Below are 25,924 nucleotides of genomic sequence, written 5' to 3' on the forward strand. Positions count from 1 at the left end.
TTCTACCAGTTATACAAATTATGAACTAGACAGAGCTAAATTTACAATATAAATAAAGCATCCAGCTTTATAATGTCTGTCATCTTTCTTGCTACCTTTTCCCCATCTCCAATCCCTGAGTTCCCATAAAATATTCTTTCCTCATAAAATACACATCGCAGCATATTTTAATCACATTTGTCGCCACCAAAAGATGAGGAATTTAGAGTAACAGCAGCTTTTGCACCAGTGCTTAGCAAAGGTTAGAGGCTTAGCACATAATAGAGGGTTAAAAAAGTAAAAACAATTCACAGGTGTAGACAGACTAGTTGCCTTAAGACACCAGGCAAACAAGATGTATCAAAACACTAAAAGATTGTCCTAAACCTGCATTATTTTTTGGTAGCAGGGATGGAACCCAGGGCCCCATGCATGCTAGGCAAGCACTTTACCACTGAGCTACATCCCCATGCCACCTAAACCTGCTTTCTTGGATACACTTGTAAAGTTAAATTACCTCACCCTCAAAAAAGCATGACCTGTTCAAGGAAATCAAGACTGGTGCACATAATCCTGATTTTATGTGTGTGTTGGGGTGGGGGGTGGGGTCGAGGGGTGGATGTTAGTCCTTAATTCTGCCTCTTTCCCTTTAAGAGGAGTTGCTTTATTCAGTAATAACGTTATTTCAAATACCAAATGGTCTGCAACAACACCTCAAAAAAAGCCCAGGCCCCCGCGAAGGTGTCAGCTGGAAGAGAGGCAGAATTGAATAAGTTCACAAGCAACAGGCACCTTCCAGACACAGGAAGAAGGGCAGACAGAGAGGAAGCCACGCTCTATAGGCCCAAACACAGCCGTCGCGTCCTCCTTGCATCGCCATGGCAACGCGGCCCCTGGCCGGCCCGGATTGGCCAGGCCCAGCGCGCGGGGCCTGCTGGGAGAGCATGTCCCCACCTCAGCTCAGCCGGTTTGAACTTGACGGGCCAGACGCGGGCTGCGTGGCCATGGAGTGTTGCTTCTTCCTCTCCTGGCATCCTGTTCTCTGCGAACTGCAGTTCCGAGTCTGAGGCCTCCGTGGCCTCCTTCTCCGCCTTCATGACGGGTCCCTGGGGGGCGGTGGCGAAGTCTATCTGTTGGTCACCACTGCCTCAGAGCTGCAGCAATTCCACCATGTCACTGTTGTCTCCCCTCAGCCACCACAGCTTCTCGTTTGAGGATGAACATGGTGAAGGAGAGAATGAGGAAGATGTAAACGAAGATGCCCATGACGTAGAGACTGAGGTGTTGAGCCTAAGAGGAACGGAGTAAGCGGGGCGCGCCAGGTAAACCTGAGGCTACCCGACCTATACAACCGGTCCCAAGGTTTCTTGGACCCTTCCAAGTACCTTCAGTAAACCAAAACCATCTCCTGTCTTGCACCTTAGAGGCTGAGCAGGCGCCTGCATCCTTAAATGCAGATCTTTCTGCAGAGAGTCCTGGGCCATTTCTTAAAGATGACATGTTTTCTGATTCTTAGCTCTTTAATTGCTGCTATCTCAGTTTCCTTAAAAATGACCCCTATATAGTCTCGAACACACAAAACTGCTTCTATTTCAGGAGTTTTACGAATCGTCAGAAATCCAGTTGGTGAACTGAAGAACTCTTGTCCATAATCTTAGTTCCAAAATGTGTTTTATGTAGTAGGTTGTAATAGTGTAAAGAGCTGAAGCACAGATTTTAGTCCACGACAGCATGCAGAGGCAGGGTTGTGTCTGATCTGAGGACGAACTTTCAGTGGAATAGTTATTGTTGTATCAAAGAATATTTGAAGCAAAGGGATTATTAAAAACCATCATAATGTTTATTTCTACAGTGATTCAGTCAGCAAACATCTATGTTTTGCCACATATTGGTTTAGGTACTGGGGACCATAAATAAAATATACAAGATTTTATTAAATTAAAGCCCAGCTCGGTCCACTCATTTTACATGTGATAAAACTGCATCACAGAACACAAATAAAATGTCTGACTCAAAGGCATACACCAATTTATTAGCAGACCTGGGCCTAGTAGTGAGGTAAACTGATCAGGTTCCCTCTTACACAGCATGACTATTTTAGGGTGTATAGAAATAGAAGCAAAAGGTCTATCACTGTAATAATGTAGGTCTATTTTGGGGTAAACGTCATCTTCAGAAGCCAATTTACAAGTTTCTGATCATCAAACTATATAAGGAACAATACAGGAGATCTAAAAAATGCAGACCAGAGAACCCATACTTTACGTCTGAGTGAAAAGATGGCCCCTCTCTGTATAAGGAATGAATGAATGGAATGTGGAACCATCTGAAATGACCCATACATGGTTACAAAAGTTACTCTTTTAAAGATAAGTGGTATGTTGGTGGAAATGTAAACCAGGAAGAGTAACCATGCAGGCTGTCCAGGCTGCTTGAAAAAACAAGAAAGAAGCCATCTCATATTAACCCCATAGACTCAGTGGTAAGAGTTAGGGTTTTAGGAGACCATTTTCATCTATGTTTTGTAGGGATTATTTAGGACTTAGTGGGTGTTAGATATTTTTAAAATGAATTTTAAAGATGTGTGAAATACCTTCTGAACATAATTAACAGGACTAAACAAGGTGGACATAGTTTATCAGCCTGAGGAATAAATGACCATGAAAAACTGCAGCTCAACTACTGAGACCCTGCATTAGCTTCCACAAGCCAAAATGCTAATCAAATGGAACCTATCAAGGGAGGAGCCAGACCTATCTATGTCTCACCCAAAGCCTGAATGAGCTAATAGGGCTAAGGCTGCCTAAGCACATTTCATTCCCCATGAGTCAAAAGAATGCTGAGGATGTGGGTCTAGAAAGATTGCAGAATTTGTTAGGTCTTGTGTGTGGCAAGTGTTAGATTTTTATTAGGTACTCAATAAATGTGTGTTGAATGAATTCCTGTTTCTCCTTCCTGGAGAATAGTTAGATACCATGATTATTTTCAAATGGTTCAGAAAAACTAGCACTTCTTTTCTTTTAGAAGATGACTGTGTTCCTTTAGTTGTTGTTCTGGATAGCTTGTATGGGATGAGATGAAGGAAGGCAGCCTGAGTCATAGCCCAGCCATTGTTTTGGGCTATCAGCATCCTCTGTAGAGTACAGAGAAACCAAGAGCTCTGGGATTTTATGCCTCTCTCTGCCTCTTACTAGCTACATCTGATTGTGGCATACTAGTAGAGTAAGGCTTCTTTGAGATAGACTCAGGCATTGGCTGCACATATCTATGTGCTCAGATTTGTGTGTGTGCTGGGCCTCATACATGCCAGGCAAGCATTATGCCACTCAGTCACACCCCAATCCCTCAAGATAATTTTCAGTACAAGTAGACTTATGCTTAAAAGAGGATTAACCTTCAAGTGTATTGGCTGGGATTGAGAAGATGATCAAAGATGACCTCAAGACAAGATGATGAAAAGTATTTTTCTGGAGTCTTTTATAATATGCTTTGGGCCTACTTCTTTTCTATTTAGTTTTTTTCTGTCTTTCATATAACTATATTTAGGAAAGTTATGCCTTAATAAGTTTCTTGTCATAAATAGCTAATTATGAAGCTTTTCTTTATTAGGAGTATATCTGTAGTTTATATGCTATACATTTTGAACACATTTGCTAAAAATGTTAAGGCAGGAAGTATTTAAAGTGTTATCTAAAAAAAACTGATTTGACTAATTTCTTCTTTCAACAGTGTTTCATAATCTAGACCCTCAGTGAAGACATATTTGGTTTTCTTCTTTCCTTTTTTTTTCCAGTCCTGCGGATTGAATCCAAGGTGCTTTAATCTACAGCCTACTAATCTACAGCCCTTAACCTTTTTATTTTTCCGCCTCAAACATACAATCCTCCTATCTCAGCCTCCTACATTGCTGAGATTATAGGTCTATGCTATCACAACCAGCCATGTTCTTATTTATTTATTTATTTATTTATTCATTCATTCATTCTTTCATGTACTTTTCTTTAAGGAACTCATGGCTGGTGGCAGAGGGAGACCAGTGACAGGAAGCCCAAGGCAGTTAATCCAGGAGTTTTTAGAAAGTTTCCCAGACAATATAGTATCAGAATAAATCTTGAAGGAAGAATAGGAGTTAGTTATAGTAATAATTATAATAAATGGCACAGCATGTACTTACTGAGGGCCCAGAACTATACTAAGTGCTTCACTTCTTCATGCAGCTACTACTGTCATCTCCATTTTACAGATGAGATCTCTTTTTTAGAGAAATTTTAATATGTGCAGAAACTAGGAAGAAGCAGATAGAGATTTTATCCCGAGGCTGTTTTACTCATGAAAGTAAGCTCTTAATCTGGCCATATGTGAAGGTAGAGGAAAGGCATTTCAGTTTTAGGCAAAAGCTGAAGAGTACAACACCATAGTGCATTTACCAACCCACAGAAGTTCAACATGACTGAAATGTAGAGTCTGGATTACCCATTTATGAAAAGAAAGGCAGGAGTCAATTTATGGATGTCAGGCTAAGGAGTTTGGATTTCATCCTGTGTGCAAATGGGCCCTGAAGAACTTTGAGATGAGAAGTTACATGATAAAAGGATGCATTGGTAGGGGCAAATCTGGCAGCAGGTTTAGAGAATGATTTAAAAGGGAAGGCTAGACACTGTTTATGTTTGGAGTGTTTGAAAGGTTTGAGAAGAGAATCACTTGAGAAAATTGAAGGATGTAAAACTGATAAGACTAGTGATTGTATGGGCATGAGGGTAGGGGGAATCAGACATGGAGGGGTAACGGGTGGAGTCAGATCTGGATTTCTGGATTAGGTAACTGGGTGGATGGTGGTAACATTCATTTAGGATTATAAAAGGAGTAAAATTTTTCTTAGTGGGGAAGAAAGAGGGTGGTGGATGCTGGAAAATGCTTAGATTTTTTTTTCAATGGACTGAGTTCAATATCCTGGAGCAGTCTATAAAATTGTTGGAAATAAGTCTGGAACTTAAGATAGAGATCTGGCCCAGAATAGCTGATCCAGATATCACCAGCATATAGTGATAGTTGAAGCTGAGAACAGATGAGGTCATAATGCAAGACTGAAAAGGAAAGATGTGCCTAAGAAATAATATATTAAAAATGTCTCTTTTCCACTTAGAATACAAGTTCTGAAAAGACATGAATGGATGATTAAATAACATAACCCCCCCCAAAAAAATTAGGGAAACTGAATCTATGAGGTATAAAAAGTGGTACAAAGCAGTTGTGAGGCAATTGTTTGTTAGAAGGAACAATGTTGAAGATAAACATACCTGAGTCTATATAATAAACTTGCCCCTGGAGCTATGTTGGGTACTGAACCACCTTCCTATCTCTGAGTACTGATTGTTAAGTTTTCCATAAGTTTTGTGAGGATTATGTATCCAGCCAAATCCTTCTGTTCTTTATTTACTCATATAGTTAATTTTCTGTGTACCCAGAAGAGTCAGACTGATAGAAGGTACAAAGTGGAGATGAAGACAATGATTAGAGATAACCAGATTGGAGAGTCTTGTATATTCTAAGAACTGGCAAAAGGTCATCAAACAAAATATTAAATGTTGAAGGAGAGAAGGGCCACAGCAGTTGTGGGTGTAGCTCAGTTGATACAGAGTATACTTAACATGAATGAGGCTCTGGCTTCGATTCCCAGCACTGAAAAAGAGAAGGGTATATTTTTTTCTATAGCTTTCTATTTCAAAATAATTTCAAATTTAAAGAAAAAGAATATAAAAAACTTTTGTTCATCCTTTACCCAGAATTCCTAATTATTAAATTATTTGCTTTTCATCATTCTCTCAGTATATATGTACACATTACTTTTTTTCTATGCTATATAGTGGAGGGAAAGGAAAAGGTCTGCCCCAGGATCTGATTAACGTTATGTGTATATGTGTGTATGTGGTAGTGGAGCTATAGGTATAGTTCAGGGGCATGTCCAAGGCCCTGGGTTCAATGCCTGGTACCACACACACACCTACAAAAGATTATGTGTACTAGTAGTAATTAGTGATTACTTGTATAGATAGAAATTTTATTAATAAAAATTAAAATTTTAGAAATAAATAATTTCCTCAAGTGACCTTGAGTTACATAGGTTGGGCTCAAGCTATTCCATTGGGTTTTTAAATAATTTGGTTTTTGAAGAGAGTGGCATAACTAAATGAGTAAAGTAATTCAAAATTAGATTTCCTTTTCCTGATTTTTCATTTTTTTGCTTTATATAATTGATTCATATGTTTTTAAAATAACAGTATTGAAAATATGTTGTTAGATTTTGTTTTCATTGTATAGTTAAATGATTTTTGACTAGTAAGAGAAGTATTTTGTGTACAAGTTCTACAGTATCCTTTCTTTCATGACAGTAAAGTTGAATCAGAAGATAACCAAGAAGAACAGAAACAGGTTCACATAGGAGAAAGCAGCCTGACACCATGGGAGGTGTGGTTTGTTGGCAAAGAAAAAGAAGAACATGACCTGCTGCAACAGAAAGCTCTAGAGGTACAAGTAGACAGTATTCTTTCTATATGACAATGAGCTCACAGAGTAGAGTTGCTGTTGTAAATTAAAATGTTAATCTTATTGTTCCTGAAAACAATGTGTGTGCATTTATTTGTATTTGTTTACTATATTAATCTTAATAAATCTAATTGTAGAAGCAGTATATTTATTAGAAGTACATTTAGAAAATATAGCTAAATATAATTAAGAAAATGAAAAGCTCTTTTAATTTCACCACCTAATAATAATCTTTGTTAAAATTATGGAATATAGCCTTCTAAACTTTCTTCTATGTAAGTTTTTTAAAAAATAAAAACAGTCATCTTAAGTATCCAAGAGGTTTGATTCTAGGACTTTCTTGGATTCCAAAATACTCAATGCTCAAGTCTTTCTATATAAAGGCATTTAATGTATATATCTCCCAATCTACTTTTAATCTTTTCTAATGTAAAAGGGAAATACCAGAATATACTAATTTACACAATCATTGTAATATCACCTAAATATCACCTAATACAATATGAACACTACCTAAATAGTTATTATACTGAATTGATCACAGCATAATGACAATAAAACAATGTGTCCCTGCTCAGTATAGGCACAATTTTTTTGGCATATTTTCAAATTATGCTTGATTAAATCCATGGTTGCAGAACCCATGGATACAGAGGGCTGATTATATGTACAAATGTATATCTAGAGAGACATACAATAGAATTTTGCTCTTAGGTAAATTAAACTATATACTCAGGAAAAGTTCTAGGAAAGAAGAGAAAAATTGAAATAGAGACAGGAATCTATTCTACCTACCAAAGAGCATGTGCCCTGGCAAGTAAATAGATTTGTGTAACTTGCCATCGCCTAAGCTCCCTATCCAGACTCACTCTCTGATTTCTTTTTATCACAGAAATGGTGAAAGATACTTCTTGTTTTTAGTGAAATAGTTTCAATCTTTTTAATCTGTTTTTTTTGCCTGTTATATTATTAATATATTTCCATGTTATTTTAATTTTTTTTGTATTTTTTGGAGCTGCATTGGGGATCTAACCCAAGGCTTTGTGCTTGCTAGGAAAACATGTTACCACTGAGCTATATCCCAGCCCTCATTAAATATTTTTCAACACCACTATAAAATGATTGTTTATTATTGGCTGGGGATATAGCTCATTTGGTATAGTGCTTGCCTCTCATGCACAATGCTCTGGGTTCAATCCCTAGCACCACAAAAAAAGAAAAGCAAAGAAAAGAAAAAGATTGCTTATTATTAAAATGTATTAATGTGTATTAAAATATAGTAAACTGGTACACTATGGTTGGATATTTTAGTTTATTCTAGTCTGTTAGTAACCATGTTATTATAAAAAATCATGGGAACTAAAGCTTTGCACTTTCTTTGCCCTTTATAATCTTCCTTGAAATTTTTCATATTGGTTTTGAAATTAGTTGTTATTTTTGTGATGAGTTTATACCAGGTAGGCAATCATCTGTTCAGGAGACTTGGAATGATTCAAATGATTGTGTAAATTAGTATATTCTGGCATTTCCCTTTTACATGATACTTTGTATTCTAGAATACAAATTTATTCCTGGAAATGTACACTGTGAGAGTAGTATTTATTTCCTCTTAGCAAGCACAGGGCTTGAAAAAGACTTTGTGGTTTGGTTTCAGCCAGGCTTAATAAAAGCCCTAGTTCTAGTCTTTTTACTTGCTGGATGATCTTAGCCAATTTATTTAGATTTCATACTTCAGTTTCCCCATCTGGACAAGGTGGGAAAAATAGTACCTGTCATTGGATTTTTGTGAGGATTAAATGAAACAAAGTATAAAGATGGCTGATTTGGTTTTTTATTGGTATTGGCATTTTTATCATTGCTAGTTTTAGCCTTTGGGGAAGATTTTTTTAAATTTGTTTTCAGAATTAATGTTTATTTTTGAGACCCCAGTCTCTTCCCATTACCTCAACTTTAGATTTTAACATTACTAGTTCTTTTAACATTACTAGTTCCAATGTTTAGTGTGGCTTTTATTTTTCCTGCTTCTTTTTTTTCTTAGACTGCTAGAGATCAAACCCAGAGCCCTGCACATGTTAGGCAAGGGTTCTACCACTGTTCATCAGTCCTTGGGTAGTGTTTTTGAAAAATATTTGTTCACAGTGAGAAATCTAATTTTTTCATGTTGAACATAACTATAAACCTATACATAGATGTATATACATATATATTTGAAAAAGTATCTTACTTTATTCAAAACATGGTATTCTTTTTTATGATAGTCAATTATAATCTGTTAAATTGATTTTAGACTTAAAACTTGGAAAACACTGGTAGAGTAAGTTAGTGGTAAAGCACAGTTCATTTGTGTTTTTTTCTAGCTACTATAGAAGTCACTTGTAAGGAGAATCACTATCAGTGAAAGGGGGAGAATAATATTTACCTCTTATTGTTATTATGAGGTCTAAATGAATATCAGGATATGGCCTACTATATATAAAAAATTCAATACGAGTTAGTTATTACATATGAAAGTATATAATAATTACTCTGAAAATTTGTTTCAAGAACAGATTAAAATAATAAATATAAAGCCCTTACCACAACCATTAAGCATATAGCAGGGTGTAATTATTTGTATGTATTAAAGCCTTTTAATGTTTTGAGTAATTTGACATTTCTTATGGCTACTTCATTACTTAACTTTGAAAAAATTTAAGATATTTTTGAATGAACCTTGCCTGTTAGTTATGCCAAGGAATTGTACCTATCAACCATAAAATACGGATCATATACTCAGTGTTTTGTTAGCTTATTTTGAGCTATTATGGTCTTTATATTTTATTTCTTTTGAGTGAAAACTTTATTTATTTTTTTCTTTTAAAGAATACTGCCTAAAACTATTATAGCTTTCTGCAGAAATAATATTTAACTTCTGTCATCCAGAAAGTGTAAATTGGAGGTACTTTCATTGGAAGTAGGATCAGTTTGCTTTGCAGGATATATGAGGGACATTTGGTGTTGGGGGACTGATGATATTGGTAGAAAACAATGCAGAATTAGAAGATGGCTTATCATCATAAATTTCAGCCAAAATCTATTTGGATTTTCATGCCTTTCTCTTTATTTCCTAAGTCATGCTTTCCCTTATTTTTTTATATTCCCTAATTTGCTTACAAACCATGTCATTAAAAGCACAGATTTTTGACCATAAGGAATTGTTTATTTCAGATCCTTATAAAAGCTAAGAAGCATGAAGACGAGAGAAGTAACTTTGCCAAGGTTTCGGTTAGTGGCAGAGCTAGAACTGGTATTAAGTTCTTTAGATTTTCAATTTATGTGCTTTTTATTAAGAAACATTTTAGAAATAAATAGATCAGACATAGTATTTGCTTTTTAAACTTATTCTTACTTTCTTATTTTCTTCCTTTAACATTTAAAGGAAATTTTTTTTCAGTACCACGCAGAGGTACTTAACCACTGAGTCACATCTCCAGTCCTTTTTTGTAGTTTATTTAGAAACAGGGTCTCACTAAATTACTGGGGGCCTCACTAAGTTGCTGATTGCTTTGAACTAGTAATCCTCCTGCCTCAGCCTCTCAAACTGCTGGGATTACTGGCAAGTGCCACCATGCCCCACTTAAAGGAAAACTTAAAGGATAGTTGAATCATTAAAAAGCTCATTTCATTCATGAATTTGTTTTCAGTAACAGACATTTAAATTTGTTTTAGACATCTCTGTGAGATTGAGTTAAAAAATTGTTTTAACCCTTTACAGTTACCCTATTAAAAATGTTATACATTTGTAATAATGTTGAAATGATAAACATGGTAAACACTGAAAATTAACATTGACATTATGCAAGCTAACATATTGGTTTTGTAGGTTATTAAATATATTTACATTTTTATTATTTAAAATAATCCTTTAATTCTTCTAAGTTCTCTGTGGTCTTTGGCTAATTCTAATTTTTAACATTTGACTTAACATTTTAATGTAATCTGTTCAAAATTATAAAAATTATTTATTTTGTGACTAGTCCAGGTACTTTTTTTCCTGTTATTTTTTAACCTCACCATTTAATCTTCAGCTATTTAATTTATCAGCCATTAAGGAAGGAATAGGGTAGGATATAGAGTTGGTGAAACTCAAAATTGTCAGTTTGTTTTTTGTTTTTGTTTTTGTTTTTGTTACCTTCAATAGTAAAAAATCATTTGAAAACAGGCAAAGTGTATTGAAATAATTATGCATGTTTAGGACCCTCTTTGGAGTTTTGTTTTCCATTACCAAATGTTTATTCTAAGGGAAAATAGCTATAATCCTGTTGAAATTCAGTGGTGTGCCAGAAGAACACACAGGGTCTTTTGGAAAGAAGACTCCTGCTGTATCCTGGAGGAGGCCTGCCTCAGTGGTGAATAGATGGAGCCATTCAGCATGGGAAATTCTAAGAGTAGCTAGCCTTGGAAGGGAGGGTAGTGTATAAGAATGTGATGTATATTCTGGGTAGGCAAATACTTAAATAGACATTATAAGAATACAGTACTATTCAGGTCAGTGGTAGCATTTTCTAGGTACTTTTGGATCTTTTATTTATTATCACCTATATCAACATTAACTAAAATTTGGTATTCATAAAATAGTAATGCAACATCTTAATTTTCCCCCTTTTGAGTTACTTGAAGACTGTTAAAAAGTATATAAATATAATCAATTATGCTTAATCATACACTTAAACTTTTTTTAAACGAAAATTTAGAACTGGTTTGGAAAATTTTGAATGTATAGTTGTCAGATTTATATCTAGCCTTTTACTATATGTAAATTTATACACATGTATATACACATACATACACACATGCGTATCTGCACACCCACACACACTCTGTGTGTTTTTCCTTTTACTTGTTTTCTGGCACAAGTCCAGAATGTCTTCCCCTTATAGGGTATATTGTCGTAACCTTCTAGTCAATCTCCCTCAGAATAGTACTGATCATTTCAAACTCAGCCTTCAGTCTTAATAAGAGCAGTAAATCATCACTTTTGACTTTTATTCTTCATCATAGTGTTCAATTTACTGTCTTCAAAAAACCTCTTTCTATCTAAAGAAGAAATTAGTACCACACTTTAAATTAATCGTCATCCCCACCCACATCTTTCACTTCTTTTAAAGTCATCTTCTCTCACTATTTTAAGAACTGCTCATTTCTGACTATCCTGGTTCAAACCATTTCTCTTTGTCTTCCCTTTTTGTTCTTTTCTCCAAACTCCTTTTTTTATACCCAGTAACTCACAGTGTAGCACTTTATTCTTTGGTATATAGAGAAAAGATTAGATGAGAGACTTCTAAAATTTCATCTTTCTGTGTGTGTGTGTGTGTGTGTGTGTGTGTACATGCACAGTTCTTGTTAGATCAATAGCAGGCACTCAATTAGAGTGTATTGAGTGAGTAATGAAGGAATGACAGCTATGAGGTAGTGAAGAATCCTATCAAGGTGGATATTTGTTTTGTGGGATATGGTATTTCAAGGTTTGAAGATTTTCTAAGTGAGATAGGGCAACTATTTTCTTTGCAGTGAAATTTTAAGATCAGAAGTCATGGTAAACAAGTATCTTTTGAATAGTCATTCTAAAATGCAAAAAAATATGTTCTTGGTGTAAAGTTTTATCTTCATTTAAGACCCTGGAATTAACCTGAGAGTTGGAAAATTGCCCATGGAGGTAAGTATTTGGAGAGAAAGGAAAGATGGGAAGGAGAAAGGGAGAACAATGGAAGATTCATAAGTGTATCCGATTATTAGTATCTAAGGAAGAAAGAAAACTAACCAGTAATTATGATTGTAGAGTCCTAGAGAAGTCTAGTTTGAATAGCTTTCTCAACTAAAGCCATAATTTAGTTGATGAGTGACAGAGTGGTAGCATTCAACTTGTAGTTTTATTTGGCCATGCCTTCCACATTCTTTCTTCTAAGGAAATGCCCAGACGTGTAGATTCTGGTGACAGCAAGACAGTTAAATAATCTGAGGTATGAATTTGGTTTTGTTTTATATCCCAGTAGCTATAAAATCTGTGAAGAAAACTCTAATTCTTCTTTTCTCTATGAAAAACTGAATACCTTCTTTAGATTTCTTCTTGGGTGTAACTCTGATTTAAAATTTTAATTTAGGGATTACTTAATTCCTATTCTGTAGCTTCAGCAAGAATCTTGAACCTTTTTATAACTGTAAAAAAAGTTGCAATTCACTTGAGCTACTGCCAATAGCTTACAGTGGTGCCAAAATTTATGTATGGGAAAGTTGATTTCAATGAGGGTAATTTAGCTGAAATTTAGTCTAAGAAACTAGTGTTTTGCTGCCAAGCAATTATTTGCATTTCTAAAAAATGACTTATATTTTTACCAATGCTTTCTTTCATTGTAGACTAGTTACTTAAGTAAGTTATTATCAGTAGTGGTATATATTGTATAATGGAAACTATATTCTTGTTTAATTTGGTTAAGCTCAACCTTTTTTAAAATATGTGATTTGGGAACTTCCCTTAAACATTGCCTTTTGTTTAAATGAAATCCACAGGAATTAAATCAACAACTAGAAAAAAGAAAAAAATGAAAGAATGTGAAAAAAAAGATAATTGCTGAAGAAAAGCACAAGGGATGGGTTCAGAAAAAGAATGAACAGGTAAAAAGGAAAAAAAATGCATAAACAAATCCTAACATCTCTTTTCAAAGTCTTTCTTCCAATTAGTCCTTAGCTATATTTTTCTTATATTTCTCTTAGGTTCTTTCTCTTTTGGGGTTTTGCTTTTTTTTTACCCCTACCCTCATGAATATTTATCAAGTCTCTTGTCTTCTGCCCTTTGCCCTTTACTCTTCTTTTGTTTTTGGTACTAAGGATTGATCCCAGACATGCTTTACCACTGAACTACATCTCTGCCCTTTTTATTTTGTTTTGAAACAGGGTCTCACTAAGTTGCTGAGACTGTCTCTAACTTGCCATCCTCCTGCCTTAGTCCCCTTGAGTCACTGGGATTAAAGGCATGCACTACAGAGCCTGGATGCCCTCTAATTTTATTCTTTTCTGTCCCTGTGAACTCTACTAGTGTCTGCCTGAATTCAGCAATTCTAAATATTTTTAAAATATTTTTAGTTGTATATGGACACAATATCTTTATTGTATTTATTTATTTTTATGTGGTGCTGAAGATGGAACCCAGCACCTCACATGTGCTAGGCAAGTGCTCTACCCCTGAGCTACAATGCCAGCCCCACCAAGTCTGAATCTTTAGACTTGAATTTTTTGAGTCTTGGATTTCTATCCATTAGATCAGCAGGAAACTCCAAATGTGTACACCTAAAAAAATACCTTTGCCCCATTCCTCTTCATAGACTTTTTCCTATTATTCCTTTATTTCTATTACTTCTACTGTGTCTTCAGCCACTTAATAATAATAATTATTATGTTGCTCCAAAACATCCCTTCCTTTATTATATATAATTGCTGCTTCTATTTTATTTTCTGAATGGTCTCATTACTTCCTTCAACTTTATTGTTTACTTCTCCACACTAGGATATAAGTTTTTATAAGATCAGGAATTTTACTTCTTTTTTTCAGTTATCCAACAGCTTATGCATTACCACACATTAGAGGTACCCAGGAATATTTGTTAAATGAATAAACCCTTCCTGTATGTCTCTGCAAGATTAATCTTTGCTGAATAGATCTGACTGTCATTCCTTATGTCTATTTTTTTTTATGTTCCACACCTGTACTGTCTTCTGACTGAGATTTTACCAACTCTAGACTGACTGTTTAAAGAGTCTCCATTCTATTCCCTGAGCCAAAGTAGCATTTCAGCCATGTCTACCATCTGTTTTCTCTTTATTCTATGCTGATTCTTTTTACTGAGAATATTTAGGGAGCTCACACAAGATAATCACAGCTGCCCCCCAATCTTCTTGGAGTATTAGTTTTACTGGAAATGTTTTGAGAGGAAAATGTTATATTTTTATAGTAAAGCAAACATAGGTATATAAAGAAGTAGACTGTAAGTTTTATTTTTATTTTATTTTTCAAAGTGTTCATGATCAAACCCAGGGCCTTGCATATACTAAGAGAGCACTAAATTTTTTACATTATTTTAAAGATACAAATAAATTTCCTAGAAATCTTGAGCTTTTGGCTGTACTACCCAGGCCTCAAGAGTATGTATTCTTGAGAAATTTTGAGAATACTTATCTTTTTACTATTTTTTATTTCCTAATTTTTACATATGGTATTTTATCAGGATGGAATCTCATCATACCCTCTGTTCTACTTTTCCATTTGTCATCTAACTCAGATTACTTCCTATATACAGATTGGCTGTTCACATGTTAGAGATTCTTTCCTGTGAATCTTTGATCAATTTATATTAACTTTTATAGCACTTTATCATATGGTGCTTTGTATTTTCTGTATGTTTTATAAAAAAGAAAAAAAAATGGCTGTATTGTATTATGTACATCTCTTTGCTTTCCTTGTAATTTTAAGATCCTTAAGAACAAGAATTCTTTTTTTATTATTTTTTACCCATTACAAGGTTTATAATCCTTTGTATATAGTAAGCTTTTGTTAATTGAATGAGTGAATGAATTTTCTTTTTTCTTTTTCTTTTTTGCAGTGCTGGGGATCAAACCTAGGGTTTCACTCATGCTGGGTTTTACCACTGAGCTATGTTCCTATTCTTCCTTTCAATTTTTTGTTGTTGTTGTTGTTGTTATTATTACTATTATTATTATTATTATTATTATTATTATTATTATTACTTTTTAATTTATGGTGCTAATTGAACCCATGGCCTTAAGCATGTTAGGCTAGCATGCAACCATTGAGCTATCCTTCATATCCCTACTTTCAATTTTAATACATTCTAATGTTGGATCACACATTAGAATTTTTTTAAAAGGTCTTTATTTTGTTTATTTATTTTTATATGGTGCTGAGGATCGAACCCAGTGCCTCACATGTACAAGGCAAGTACTCTGCCACTGAGCCACAACCCCAGCCTGATACATTAGAAATTTTAAAATAACTGGGCGTAGTGGCACATGCCTGTTGACTCCAAGTACTTTAGAAGCTGAGATGGGAGAATCACAAAGTTGAGGCCAGTCTGGTGAATTTTCTGAGACCCTGACTCAAAATGAAATGAAAAAAGGTCTAGGATAGGGTGTAGCTCTGTGATAGACTGCTTATCTAGCATGCATGAGGACTTGAGTGGAATCCCTAATATTGCCCCCCAACCTCCATTTAAAAAAAATACTCTGCTATCACTTTGTTTTATATTGTGATTCTGTATGTTTCAAATTGATTTTATTATTAAAATATAACTATGAATTTAGATAAATGCTCAAATTATAGGACAAAGATTTAAATTTTTAATTATAGTTTTTGTCCTTACCTATTGTTGAATGTGATGCCAAGTGATATTATTATGAGTATCAAATAATTTCAGTAAGTTAAAGATAACATAATCTTCATCATCCAGGCATTAGAAGAAGGAAATTGGTTAGAGAGGTGTGTGTGTGTGTGTGTGTGTGTGTGTGTGTGTGTATTATAACCATAAAAGTATTTGATCCTTACTTAGATTGTGTTTGTTTAGAAATCAATTATTATGAATTGTGTTTGTTTACTTCATCCCCAAAAGAGTACTTTGAATAAATGTCACAATCAAAATAAGTCTATATGACCATTACAAAATTTTGGTTGACACCTTTTTGAAGTTTATATAAAAATAGTTCTCCATGTATGGTGTGCTCTCTCCTCAAGAAGCTTCTCTTACCTTCTAACTTCATTAAGCTAATTTTACCATGCCAATCAAATATAATCGTTGTTTTTTCTAAGAAAGTAAGATGCTGCTGAGGGATATATGATATATATTCACTGTTTTAGTTAGTTGTAGTAGACCTAATCCAATTATTTTTGAGGAAAAAATTCTTTTGGAGTAAGTGGCTTGCCATGACATAAATCACTAATTATTGAAAGCAAGATTCCATAAGGTAGAAAATGATTCAGACATGAACCCTGAAAAATTAATTTACCTATTCTGCAGCATTCTTGTGCATGTTAAAGAATAATTGATCCCTCTTTTTTTTTCTTAAAAACTATCAGATTTCTTATTCAGCCTTAGTTACATTTACTTGTATTTGTAAAGACTGCTCTCCTGGTTCTTCTCTTCCTGTCTGCCATCTAGCTTTCTGTTTACATTTCATGGTGTGTGGTCCTCTGCTGCCTACAGCTTTATTTTAGTTTTATCTTGGGCTGCTATTTTCTCTAAGTCATTTTCACTGTGTTTTATCAAAAAATCAGACAAAAGAATTTATGTTTACATTAGTAAGATTGCTTTCTTCTAATATGACTGTAAATTGTGAAATTCTTTTAAAACAAATATCTTATCTCATTGAGTACACTTAATATTTGTGTTGCTATGCTAAATTATTTTCCAGATTAATGTTTTTACACATTAATACAAATTTTGAAAAAGACCTCTACTTTCAATGTTTTAAAAAGTTATTTAAAAATAAAATTGTTTTTAATTCTCAAAGCACACTAATATTTTATTTGAAAGACTTAATTCAAATCAACAAGGTGTATGATTGATAACACTGTTATCAGTGTATCATTCATGATTTCAACAAATGTTTACTTAGCTTTTTCTATGTGCCAAGTAGGCCCTATTAGAAGAATTAAAATAGAAAGTCAAAAACTTTAAGTATCCAGTTGTTAATTTCTTTTACTTGTAAGAAACAAAGGTTCTTTCAGGGCACCATTTTAGAAAAAGATGATTAATTATTGTCCTCTGTGATATAGAACCAGTGTGCTAGAAATTCCAAAACCACTTAATGGCTGACTGCTTTCTCAGTAGCAGTGACTATTCTGACTGCCTGCTGTGCAATAAAATACACCTATTTTAAGTTTATGAGTTTGACAGATGTGCATACCTGTATGATTAATAAGCACCACAGTCAAGAATACAAAATTTTCATCACTCCGGAAATTTCCCTTCACATCCAACCCCCATTCCCCTTCTCATAGCCAGCCACAGCTCCAAATATCTTGGTAATCTTTCTATTCTGCATATAAGATTGTACTGTCTATATTTTCTTAAAAGCAGAATGAAAGAATATTTTGGACTTTTTTTGTGTTGGATTTTTTTTGTTTTTAAATATATCCTGATATTTCATATATTGTTGATTCATTTTTATTTATGAGTAGTCTCCCATGGAATAGCACAAATTGTTTATCCATTCACTAGTTGATGGTCAGTGGATTGTGTTCCATTAGGAGATATTATGAATAAAATTCCATGACCATTTATATACAAGTCTTTTTTGGACATTTGTTTTCATTTGTTTTGGGTAAATGTTTAGGACATGAATTGCTGGGCTATGTGGTAAGAATGTGTTTATGAGAAATAGCCAAAGTATTTTCTCAGGTGCTTATACCAATATATCTTCCCATGACTATTTATAAAAGTTCCAAATATTTTACATCTTTGGCAAACCTTATAATGTCAGTCTTTTATTTTTGTTCTTCCAGTGTATGTGTAGTATATGCCATTGTTTTAATATTCATTTCCATGAGATCTAATGCTGTTTCACATCTTTTTATAAGCTCATTGTATTAGTATTTCAGGGATGCCATAACCAAATACCACAGACTTTGGTGGTTTAAACAACAGAAAATTTTCTCACATCCCAGTGTCTGCAGGTTTGGACTCTATTTAGGCCTCTGGCCTGCAGATGGCTTGTCTTCTGGCTTTTTCTCTGTGCACACATATCTTTGGTGTATTTTCCTCTTTAAAGGACTTCAGTCTTATTGGATTAAGACCTCATTTAAGTTTGATTTACTCTTGGAAGGTTTTATCTCCTCACACTGGGAGATAGGCCTTCAACATAGGAGGTGAAGGGACATAATTTAGTTGATTATACTTGTTGACCATGGTAGGCAGCATTCTACAACTGAGCTAAATTTGTTGTTAGCTTCTTTTGGACTTGTTTTGTGTCAGTTTAAGTCTTTTGCCCATTTTTTTGAAGGGGTTACATGACTTCTTATTAAGATATAAGAATTTGTAAGAATTCATGGTTGAGTAAAACTTAGTGGCAGAGAGCATGCTTAGCAGGCTCTGGGTTCAGTCCTCAACAAGTCTCCTTTCTCCGTCAAAAGACATGTAGGAATTATTCTTTCTTTTCTTTTCTTTCTTTCTTTCTTTCTTTCTTTTTTTTTTTTTTTTTTTTTTGAGATGGAGATCTTGGTGATATCACTTTTTTACCCCGGTTGACCTCAAATTCTTGGGCTTGTCAGGTGATCCTCTTGTCTGAGTCTCCCAAGTAGCTGGGAATATAGGTACATGTGACACTGGGTGAATTTTGTACATTTCTCTTCAATTTTTCTTTTCTTTTTTAATGTGGTGCTGGAGATTGAACTCAAGGCCTCACTCAGGCTACTCTAGCACCTATCAATGAGCTAATCCCCAGTCTTTGAATTCTTTATATATTCAGACCACAAGTCCAATTTCAGATAAATGCATTGCAAATTTTTTCTCCCATTTATTTTTTTTCTTTTTTCTTTCTTTTTTTTTTTTGCCAAGGACTAAATCCAGGGATGTTTAACTACTGAGTCATATCTCCAGCCAGTTTTTTTTTTTATTTTTTGTTTTGAGACAGTTTCTTACTAAGTGGTGTAGGAGGGCCTTGCTAAGTTGCTGAGGCTGACTTTGAAGTTGAAATCCTCCTGCCTCAGTCTGCTGAGTCATTGGGATTACAGGTGTGTGCCATCACTCATGGCCCATTTAATTTTTCTGAATACTATGTTTTAAAGAGCAGAATGATCTTCCTTCCTTCCTTCCTTCCTTCCTTCCTTCCTTTCTTCCTTCCTTCCTTCCTTCCTTTCCTGCTTCCTTCCCTGGGGATTTAACCCATGTAGTCTTTACCACTTAGATATATCCCCATCCTTTTTTTTGAGACACAATCTTGCTAAATTGTGTAGGGCCTCCCTAAGTTGCTGAGGCTGGCCTTAAACTTGTGATCCTCCTGCTTCAGCCTCCCTATTCACTGGGATTATAGGCATGCACCTCTGTGCCCAACTTAAAGAATACAAGTTTTAAATTTTGACAATATTCCATATTTCAGTTTTTTCCTTTTATGGTTATGGTTTGTATGTCTTTATTTAAGAAACATTGTGTAATTCAAGAGTATAAAATATTTATTGTTTTCTTCTAGAAGTTATAACTTCAGCTTTACCTGTATGTTTATTTTGAGTTCATTTTAATATCTTGTTGAGTTAAAGGTTGGGGTTCATTCATTTGCATACATATATTCAATTGTTCCACTGTTAATTGAATAGATAATCCTTTCCCTTTCAAATTACCTTGGCACTTTGTTTAAAATCAATTGAACACACACACAGACACACACACACACACACACACACACACACACACACACATAGATCTATTTCTGAATTCTATTCTCTTCTATTGATTTATATCCTGTGTCAGCAGTAATAACTTATTACTACAGCTCTATAATTATTGAACTTATAGTTTTTTAAAAATAGATATATAAATCAACTTTTGTCTTCTTTTCCAAACTTATTTTAGTTCCTTTGCACCTTTCTATATGTAATTCAGCATCTGATTATCAGATTTGCTAATTATGCCTGCTTGAATAGTGCCTGGCACTATTGGGATTTTGTTAAATGTGTAGATCGTTTTGGAGAAAATGGCTTTTAGTAATATCAAATTTAAAATCTATGAATATGTTTTTTTTCCATTTATTTGTCTTATTTCTCCTCAGTTTTATTTAGTTTTTAATGATGGTATTATGCATCATTTGTTACATGTATTTCTAATTATTTCACATTTTGGGCTATAGAGCAGTTATCTTGCCTTGTTTCTGATATTATCTTGAATCATAAAATTAATTTGTGTAGTCATTTGGTATTATTTCTTTCTTAAATGTACATTGCAAACTACCAATGAAGCTATCAGAAACTAGAGTACTTTGTGGTAAATTTTTAAATTTTGATTTTTTTTTATAATAAATGGTTATCCAGATACTATTTCTTCTTAAATTAATTTTGAGAAGTAGTCTGTTTTAAAAAGTTTTGACATTTCACTTTGGTTTAAATTTTTTGGCATAACATTATTTTTAGCATTCATCCATTATGAAGTCTTTGTGGTCTATAGTGATCTACTACTTACTGTGTGATCTTAGACAAATTTCTTACCCTCTTGTGCCTTCCTTTCCTCCTTTGTAAATAGGATAATAATAGTACCTACCTCATACTGGGATTGTAAGAATTAACTGATGGTCCATATGTATAATAAAGTACATAGAGTAGTGTGAGGTATAGATACCAATGAAGTGTTAGTTTCTGTCATTAAAAACATTGTAGGGACTGGATGATATCTTGTTGGTGAGGTTAGGCAGGAGAGTCATAAATTACACAGATTAAGAGAGATATATTCCAAGACCATTTTCAGTTTGTAGATTTTCTGTCAGTGAGGAGTAATTAAAACCCATTATTGTTCCATTGGCTATTGAGGTTTTGTTATGAAAGGATTCCTTTTCACAACTATTGACTGCAGAGCAAGAAAGAAATATATCAACTTGAGGAATGGTACAAGCCCTGATTTTCAAGACTTGCTTGTGCTGCTCAGCACTGAACAGGACATGTATTGTATGTAACTGCTGTTTATTAATTGGGTGTTAACTTATAATACAGTATTTTACAAGATACTTTCAGGGAAGGAATTTCTCTTTTGGGATCATCTCTCTTTGCTCCATGAAAACTGACGTGTGTGTGTGTATATATATATATATATATATATATATATATATATATATATATATATATATATATTTGTATTCCATATTCCTTTTATACCTTTCAGGTTAATTTCTAAAAGTTTGATAAAGAGAAATCTCCATGTCATTATTTATTTAAAATTTAACTACAGGTGGTAGGTTATCATTTGAGTAAGGAGAAGAAAAGCATTGAGTTATATTTTATGTCAAAAATTATTATTTTTTTTTTCTGAAAAGGGCCAGATCTTAAACATCTCAGGTTTTCTGCTCATGCAGTCTCTATGGCAACTATTCAATTTTGCTATTGTAGAATAAAAGAAATCATATGCAAATATATAAGCAAAATTAGTTGGCCATACTTATATACAATGTTGTTTACAAATACAGATGGCCTGTGGGCCGAATTTGACATTTAGCCTTGTTTGCAAATCTCTGATCTCTATAAAACAGTATACCTAAATATTTGCCCAATTATGTCCTTATATGCAATCTTCAGCAGGCATTATTCATTTGAATTCTATAACACACTTTTGGTGAATACTTATCCAAGTATTTGTATTGACAAATTGTCTATCTAGAAATGTTCATATATATGAGGGTAAACATCCATTAAAAATACTAGGATTCAGCAGTCTAACAGATAGAAATATTTATTCACTAATTTATTTAAAGAATATTTATTGAGAACCTGTTATTTACTCAGTACTATCCCAGTTGCAGGTATATGTTGGTGAGCAAGATCTTTGTCAGTGTCCTAATGAAACTTACAGCCAAGCAGTAACTATCTGTTATTGACATTGAACAGGTAATTGCAGTATGTTATATATTCTCATAAACCGAATTGTGCCAACCACTGTTACACCACTTATTTTAAGAATAATAGAAGTTTAGAAAATTATTTCATATAACAATCCTTCCTTATGTGAGAATAATTACAGGTATTTCAATTAAAATTTCTATTTTTATTTAAGAAAAGGAAAGAAAGAGAACAAAAAATGAATAAAGAAATGGAGGAGAAAGCAGCAAAAGAACTAGAGAAAGAACATTTGCAAGAAAAAGCAAAAAAAATATATATCAAGAATGGTTAAAGAAAAAAATTGCTGAAGAATGTGAGAAGAAAAAGAAAGAAAAGGTATTTTTATTAAAGTATCCAGTTAGAATATGTTTTTGGTGTTCATAGGTGCCAACTATATTTTAGAAAAAAGTATAAGATTAGAAAATTGACCGTATCATAGCATAAAGATATGAAACTATCCTTACTTATATTATGCTGTCTTTAAGCTTCAAAATGAATATGTATTTTTGGTTTTCTTACATTGAGTAATTTCAATAAGCTTATATATTTTTCAGTCATATTCAAAATTGTTGTTAGTTGTTTTAAATATTTTTTCAATATACTTTTATCTAGTCATATTACTGTATAATAAATTACTTTAAAAAGAAGGTGGATTCCTTTTTCTTGGGTTTGATATCTTATTGTTTAGAGGAAGACACATTAATATCACATCCCTGATCATGTTCAATTTTACTCCCAAATTACAGAAATATAATTCAATATTGTGGCCAGTAAGCCATTGAGAGAGGAAACAGCTGGGAGAAAAGACTCAGTAGAATTTGAATGGAAAGTTTAGTTATAGAATATCCTTGGGAATGCTTTGGTCTTGTAATTTTAAGGAAAAAGAAAAACAATGGCAAGCTGAATTACAAGAGAAAAGGAAATAGCAGATAAAAGTTTAAGGAATGGTTGGAAAATGCAAAAAGTAAACCTTGTCCAGCTGTAAAGAGCTATGGGTATGCCAATGGAAAACTTACAGGTTAGTTTTAATGTTATGTGGCTTACATAAGTATGGTTTGCAAAAGCAAATTTTATACATTTTGTTTCTTTTTCACAGAAATAGAAACTTATAAAATTTATTTTTCTTTCAAATTACTATCTTTTAGAAAATTATACTATGTTGGTAGGAATTTATTCATTCTCCATAAATGATATATAGAGGTAATGGTTGTAGAACTTCAAACTTACACTTTTAAGCAATGATTTCTAACATTTGGAAATAAGTTAAATTCTCAGGAATGGAATTGTAGTTCAGTCACAGAGAACGTTCTTAGCATGCATACAGCCCTGCGTTCAATTGCTAGCATCCCTGTTAGGGCTCTCACATTCTTGGATGAAAAAGCCTTACTCAGGGTGTTTTTAATGGTTCATCTTGCCTACCCTTTTTCTAACCTTCTCTAAAGCAGAACTTCCAGTGTCTTTGGCACATTATTTTTACAGGGTGGGTTATAGATAGCACATGATCAAACAAAACCTATTGGCCTTTAGGCTTGGTCTGATGATAAATGGCATTGCATATTTTTCGTTCTGTTTTATGTTGAAAGCTCATAACTTGATGACAGCTGCCTTCGCTTGTTTAAATTATTTATTTTTAAAAATACTCCCATTCTCTTTTGTTCACACAGTGGAACATATTCCAGACTTTGTTTTGACCATCTTGGTGAAGTGTGTGTTGACATATTATGCAGTCAAAGTGGGCTGCCAGGGTCTGAAAGAAACATTCCTGCTGTCAGGATTAGACCTCTCTTATATGTCATAGAGGTCATCCATTGTATCCATTAATGCATTTTAGCTACTGAGGATGGCTTCTTTGTTCTCCTTCTCCTCCTCCTCCTACCTCAACCTTCCTCCCTGCCACCCTCCCTTTCTTTCTTTCTCTCTTGCTTAAAAATAGGGCAATAAGCAGTGATTTTAACCTACTGATTAGATAGTAAAGCTAAGACTTTAGGTGGGAATATACATATTGACTAGAAATTAATTGCTAAAACAATGGACTATTTTATTAAATTACTTTGCTTTTTGAATGAGTTTAATTCTTTTTTATTTGATTGGTTCTCTTTAGTCATACATGACTGTAGAATTCATTTTGATATAACTAAACAAATATGGGACATACCATCCTTATGGATGTACACGATGGTGCAATTATATACATCATGTGAAAATTATTTTAAATTCATTTCACTCTATTTTTTTCCTATCCCCATCCCTTCCCTTCATTCTAATAAGCAACATATTTGGCTGCATGCTGTACTTCTGTTAAGTCTTTATTCTTTATCCTATCATTTTTATAAATTATGAAATAAAGGAATTTATGTGCCTATAATGACCAAAGAATTTGAAGATAATTTACAGAATGTTCTTCCTTCACATAGTTATTATTGTCAGGCATCACAATTTTTAAACAGTATGTTCATCAAAAGATGCTCTCTCTAATTTGTAATAAAATTTCACTGATTCTGTGAAATCTTATTAACTTGAATAACAATAAATCAAAATTCCCTTGTTCTAAAAAATCTGATTCACTTTAACTGTATAAGCAAAATAAATTTTTCTGTAAATTTTAGTCTCTGACAAGGGGAAACTAGTTCACAAATAAGTCATTTCCTAGACAGGGTTAAGAAAATGAAGGTTTTATTCAATTTTATGGTTCTGAAATTAATTCCATATTAAAAACTTTGCAGGTATTATTATTTGCATTGATTTTAACAATATTATTTGGGTTCTCAGCATTATTTTTTGTATATGTTTTAACTATTTTTTGGCTTCTCAGAATTATCTTTTACTACATTGCTATATTTGAAAGTGTTAGATTTTTAAAAGTATTCAGATTAGCTTGGTGTGTCAGTGATAGTTCGCCTTTTTGACAGTTTAATATTTTCTAGGAATTTTAAAATAAGTAATTGTTGTCAAGAAGTTTAGTTGTTTTGTTTTGTTCTGATTTTTCAGTGATTGTAGGTTTTTACAGTGGAACTTCCTATCCAGAACCAGCCTTTTGTAATTCAATTCCATGGAAACCAATTCATATGCCACCTCCCAAAGAAGCTAAGGATCTATCAGGAAAGAAGAATAAAAGACCTGTGATAGGTCAGCCACACAGGTAATCTCTGGTAATTCATAAAGCCAGAAGCAATCTCTGCCTGGGAACTCTGTGCAAAATGGAAAGATAGTATATGTGGAAAATACTATGCTTTTACCTAAAGCTACTTAATTTTGAAATCAAAAAGATTTTTTACCTCTCAATCAGCAAGTTAGTACTTGATGTGATTATTTTTGTATTTTATATAGAGTCTAAATGATTAATTGAGAAAGGTATTTTTTACATTTTGGTTTTTCTTCTAAGATTGATCTTGGCATATTGTTTTGCATGATAAATCTAACAATTTTGCTTATGTTTAGCTTGTATTAAAACCACACTGTAATACCCATAAAACCGAAAATTTTTCCTATATTATTTCATACTCTATATTGTTTGCTGATGTTTATGTTCAAGAACATAACATTAAGATTAATTTGTCTAAATATGCATTTCTAAACTGCATGCTTTATTAAATGGGTTACAAACCAAGAATAATCAAAACAGTCTTTATTGATGTCTTTTAGTATACTTTTTCCATTTTTGATATTTTAAAAATAACTGAGTAAAAGTTTATTTTGTTACAGATATAAGAGTTGGGACTTCCAAAGGAAAATCTAAACACATTGTTTTATGCTCTGTGTCTTAGATTGATGTGTCATAATCTTGAG

The 25,924-nt window shown here is 33.4% G+C and overlaps 1 pseudogene; it reads left to right on the forward strand.

Moving 5' to 3' along the window:
• Positions 1–675: 675 nt before the first annotated feature.
• Positions 676–25,347, forward strand: LOC143386437 (coiled-coil domain-containing protein 34-like; annotated as a pseudogene).
• Positions 25,348–25,924: the final 577 nt, after the last annotated feature.

Source organism: Callospermophilus lateralis, unplaced genomic scaffold (assembly GCF_048772815.1).
Source record: "Callospermophilus lateralis isolate mCalLat2 unplaced genomic scaffold, mCalLat2.hap1 Scaffold_96, whole genome shotgun sequence".
NCBI lineage: Eukaryota > Metazoa > Chordata > Mammalia > Rodentia > Sciuridae > Callospermophilus > Callospermophilus lateralis.